A 6,000-nucleotide genomic window follows, 5' to 3' on the forward strand; every position below is an offset into this window, starting at 1 on the left:
AGTGGTGTAGCTATCTTTGTTGACCAACATCCTAAATTACTATCAAAATTAATCCTTGCCTCAGTCCTCACCTTCTTTACTTTAGGTGTTTTGCCAAGGCACTTGCTGACTAAGTCATCAATGAGCATGGATATTGGGACAGTGCTCCTCTTCTTTTCCATCAATGTCTCTAACCATTTAGGTGTAACTTGCTTCTTTTTTGTGGTAGGGGAGAATTTGACTAAGACGAGGGTATTTTCTTGCCCCTTGATAGTCATTGGAAACCTCTAAGATTCAGGCACATTATACGCCATAGGTGGATCTTCTGTAACCTCCAAATCAACAGTTATGGCACCCTTGCTCTTGATGGCTGATGCTTTTCTCATGCTTGAATGGGTCACCCTCTTGGTCTTTGGAGTTGCCTTTTGAACTTGAAGTTGAAGTGGCTCAGGAACTGCTTCAATTTCAACTTCAACTAGCCCTGCAACAGGATCAAGAACATCTCGATTAGTTCACTTTTTGGGAGTCTTTTTACCTTTTTTATTGGAAAACTTCCTAGAAATATTAGGAGTGGCAACTATCTTTGAGTTTATCCATTTTGTAGTCCTACCTAATACATATTTAGTATGAGAGCAGACATCATCTTCTTCCCTCTTTCCCCAATCAATTTTGGGGATATGCATGCACTCAATCTGATCAATGTGGAATGGATCGAGCGGCTCCTTAGAATCTTCATCCTTTAGTCCACATGTATCCAACTCCATGCTAAACATAATGATCAGCTTAATGGTTAGGCACGACCACAGCCTCCTCCTCACTTCAAATTCATTAAGGCAATTCACCCAATAATCTTCTAATTGTGGGGTGTGAGCCAAGGATGTTGCATTCTTAGCATTATTTTGTACAAAGCCAATGTAATCAAAATCTAACTAAGAAATGAAGGGTTTAAAGCACAAACAGGCTAATGATCCTTTTGCCAACATAGCTTCTTTTAGACTGGAGCATCTATAATGTCCAATCTCAATAGGGAAGAATATTGAGGAAGACCTTTTTGAAACTTGAAAAGACTCTACCATAGAAATAAATTGCCTACATATCTCAAATAACACTATAGAATCTAAACAATAACGTGGTAACTTCAAGGGTTCACCAAAAAAGCCATCCACTTTGATATATTATAATCTGGGAAATTGAATGAAAAAGCAGCCATAGATTTGGACAACCTGCATAGCTTCCTCTGACATCCTATCATTCTCATGGCCTTGGAGTTCAAATACTAGTTTCCCTAGAAAGACATTATTTTCCCTTCTAAACTCCTTACATAGTGTGGTTTCTTGAAAAATCATTGTAATACTAGTAAACGGGCATTTGATCAACCTAAGGTGCATGTGGAAGATGCTCCCATTCCTTAGATGCCACTAGGATATAAATTAGATAAGAAGACAAGAAGAAAGATCCAAAGTTGTTAACTGCTATTAAACCCTTATGCAAAATCTCGGCTATCAAGTCAGGCCAATCAATGCATTTACTCCCTTCAACAATTTTCTGTATAAAAAAGTACATCCATGACTCTCAATGAAAAGCATGCTCATTCCCCTTAACCATATTCAATAGGAGGACATAATTTTTGATTTACTTTATATAATGCTCAATAGTTAATGTCTTAGGCAATCTAGAATGCCCTTCTACACATTTTAGGAGCCAGGACTAAGCTACCTTACTATAATTGCTACTTTTCATTTGAGTATATAGGTGCCCGACTTCTTCAAACATCCATGGTTCGTGGAGTTCTTTATGTGGAATTCTAAAAGCTAAATTGACATTGGTTCTGCTCATTTTAACAATGACCTCTCCTGAGACTTTCTTAATGCACCTGAAAATAGGCTCATAATGGTTTGCACATTCGATGACAAGTTTTGGGCATGTGATTATAGCAAGAAAAGTGGTGGCTTCTAATAACCCACTATCAACTAAATTCTAGTAAATGGGGCCTGACTAGGGATTTTTTGTTCTTTCAATAATGTCATATAACTTCTTATTTACTAGAAATGTATCATGGATTTCAGGCAATAAACTAAGAAAAATTTTCTTTTCAAAGTTGGGCATTTTTGGACAAAATAGCATCATGATTGCTAAGAAAGATAGGTTTGAAAGATACAACTTGAATTACACCAAAACAAAGCAAACACAATTGAAATTGTAGGGGTTATGATAATGCACTTACACTTCAACAGAGACCCAACTTGCAATTTTCTCTCCCTACCCAATAGCATTGGAATTCCTTTGCAAATGGAAAAATGAGTGGGAAAAGCTATAATGAATGCATTTAAGGAATGGTTTACACAGGGAATCATAGGAAAAATTTGGTAAGTTAATGAAATAATTACTTATTCATGTGACATGCATTAGAAAAGGCCCTGGGAGTGCCCATCAAATCTGCATGCTTACTAACATGCCGTGTCATAATGAAATGACAAACTTAGCCTTTCATTGACTTTTTTCATAACTGAACATGTACCACCTTAAGTATTTCATTTAAAATATCACATGTCTTGGGAAGCACTAAATTGGGACCCACATTGTCTTACCTCGAAGATTTGAAACCTGCATGCAAACTAACGTCAGTATGTAAAATTGACACTGAAGTTGAAGTTGAAGTTTTGGTTGATAGGACTTCAACTTCAACTTCAACTTCACTAATAACAACTCAAGAAAAGAAGGTAGACTTGACACATGAAAGACTGATGCAGGCTCGAACTTGAAGCTGAAACAAACCAAAACTTCAAGTTCAGCTTCAAAATTAAGGAAGACTTGGGACTGAAACATGCTAGGGCGAGGGAAAAATATATGTAGTAACATACACAATGCACCACTTTCCATCATTGTTTTTTTAGTTTAGAATTTTGTGTTTGTACATGCATGAATTTTATGTAGATTGTAGGTACCATATATCGACTTCCCTGAATTTCCAGGATGAGCATATCCTATCATAATATTTCAATGGTATAAGTGGGTAGATAACTCTTGAGTCCAAATCCTAACCTAAGCCAATTGTCCTAGAAAATAGGACAAGTATTTGAGTTAGTTTCACCTTTCCAAATTCATCAAATGACATGAATTTGTGACTTTGACATTCATGTTTGACTTTGTTCTTTTACTTTTAGTTCAGTTGTTGTATTTGGTTTTGTGGGTCTATTGTAATTTTTTATTATAATTAAATCAAATTAAAAGATAATTTAAAGATTTAATTTAATGAAATCTTAATAAAGAAATTTAATATTTAATTATATTTAATTAATTTAGAAATTAATTAAATAAAAGAATTAAACATAGAAGATTTAATTAAAGTTCTATTTTTGATGTATTTATATTTATTTAATTTAATGGTAATCATTTAAGAGTTTTATTTTAATAATAAACTCTAAATAATGTTATTAATTAAGTTAATAAATATATTATTAAAAATGTCTCATTAATTAATTAAATAAAAGAATAAAATTTAAAGATAAAGTTATAGTTCTAATTTTGGCATATTTATAATTATTTAATTTAATAATGATTTATTTAGGAGTTTTATTTTAATTAATAAACTCTAAATAATATGATTAGTTAAATTAATAAATATGATATTAAAAATGTCTCATGATTAATTAAAGTGAGAAAGAAAGTTAATTTAATACAGATATTTTAATTTAAATTGCATAAAGTTGTTGCATGAAAATTGTATATAGAAAATTCAATATTTAATTATATTTAATTAATTAAAAAATTAATTAAATAAAAGAGTTAAATTTAAAAGATTAAATTAAAGTTCTAATTTTAGCATATTTATATTTATTTAATTTAATAATTATTATTTAAGAGTTTTATTTTAATAATAAACTCTAAATAATATTATTAGTTGAGTAAAAAGAAAATATTAAAATATGTGAATATTTGATTAATTAAAAACTAATTAAATTTATGGTTTAAATAAAAAGGGCTAAATTTAGAAAATTAGTTAAAGAAAGATAAGAATATGATGTTATTTAATTAATTAAATATTTAATTTAGTTTAAAATATTTATTTTTTAAGTCTAATTCAAGGATTTTTTTTTAAATAAAAAAGTGGGCTAGCCACTAAATATATTTATTAATAAAACTAGTTCAAAAAGCTCAACCAGGAAAGAACCAGAAAGAAAACCTGGAATTATCACTTATATACAAATTTACATTAAGATATTTGTTGATATTTACAATAGATATTATATCGACAAAATTGAAGCTCATAAAACTATACCATTTTCTAAATTCTACCCATATGAGCCACTTCAAAAACCTCAAGATATTACAACATTAGAGGTAATTGAATTAGACAAAAAATATTTACATTCAACCTATAGTAATCACTCCTCCATATCATCACAATCATCTTCAATGGTACCAATAACATTTGCAAATTCAGGACCCCAACCGGAAGGTTGTGGCAAAGGCTCACAGACATCCCAACCTAAACCTGAACCCTCTTCTTGATGTGGTTGAACAGGAACCATCAAATTTGCATCAACATTACCAGTGTTTTGTCTTTGAAATACCCCAATCACACTCAAATACCCAATCTCAGGCTTACCATCTCGAGGAAAAAAATAGGTTTGTTCCTTTCTAGCATGAATTGATACACTTTTGTGGCCTAACACCTAAGAATTGACACCAACACTAACACCAGAAGTAATTGGAAAATTTATGCAAAACATTACCTCCGTGGAAACATCATTGATATGCAAGGGAAAGACTTCTTCATATAGACTTGGCTCAATTCTAATATAGTAATTCTTTGACATTATTGACTTGTGAAATTGATTACAGGTATCACATTTGAAACCAATGTCCGCCATTCTTGACATATTGAGGAATACCAGTCAAATACAAAAACCAAAATGATAGTTCTGAATGCAAACATCTCCACCTTGTGTGAACCGTAATACATGTAGGATTTGACATGTGCCAAAAATTTGAAATACTCAACTCCATGTGATTAACAAAACTTTTTGTATGTCACTTAGCACATAATAATCAGTCCACACATTCTAAAACACACCAATCGACTGATTAATGATTATATTGTACTATTACCAATCATATTATAATAGGGTCGATGATGATTATAAAGGATTGGTGTTGAATGTATATAATGAACAAAAACTGCCTTTATGAAATGTAATTTATGAGCATGATAAACAGCTTTTAGATGTAATAAATGAATGTAATGGTTCGAATTGTTCAATAAATGAGTTGGGTCGATGTGTATTAACAATGACAATCTAATTTAAGAAGTTGGATAAAAATAGAATTAAAATATTAAAAGATTAAAGATTTAATATTATTTTATTATGATTATTTAATTGATAATTATTAAATTAGAGTTGCTTTTAAATAAGGAGCTTTAATTATTCTTATTAATTTAAATAATAAACCATACTTTAAATAGTGCTTACAGTAATTAATAAGTGGAAGAAAAGAATATTTTAATTTAAATGTTCTTCAAATGTGCATGAAAAAATTAAATTTAAAAGATTTGATTAAGTTCTAATTTAGGCATATTTATATTTATTTAATTTAATAATAATTTATTTAGGAGTTTTATTTTTAATAAACTCTAAATAATATTATTAGTTAAATTAATAAATATTATATTAAAAACATTGCATGATTTAATAAGGGAGAGATGGTTTTAATTTAATAAAGTTTATTTTAATTAAATTGCATAAAGTGTGCATGAAAATTAAAATATAGTAATTAAAGATAGAGTTTTCACATGATTGCATGATCAAAGCCTTGATTTGGGGAAAACTCTTTATTAAGGAAATTAGAGCTCATTTCCAAACACAGGTTTGGAGGAGCCAATTTCTGAAAAGAGGATTTTCGAAGGAAAAGGAAGATTCTTGTGTGTTTGTGCATTCATTGTTTTAACATCAAATCTAGGTAGGACCTTGTAGGTTTTTGTAGTAGTTGCTCATTCTTTGAATTCCTATCTCCTTCGTG

Source organism: Cupressus sempervirens, chromosome 11 (assembly GCF_028749045.1).
Source record: "Cupressus sempervirens isolate cs-2001-9-10 chromosome 11, ASM2874904v1, whole genome shotgun sequence".
Classification (NCBI taxonomy): Eukaryota; Viridiplantae; Streptophyta; class Pinopsida; order Cupressales; family Cupressaceae; genus Cupressus; species Cupressus sempervirens.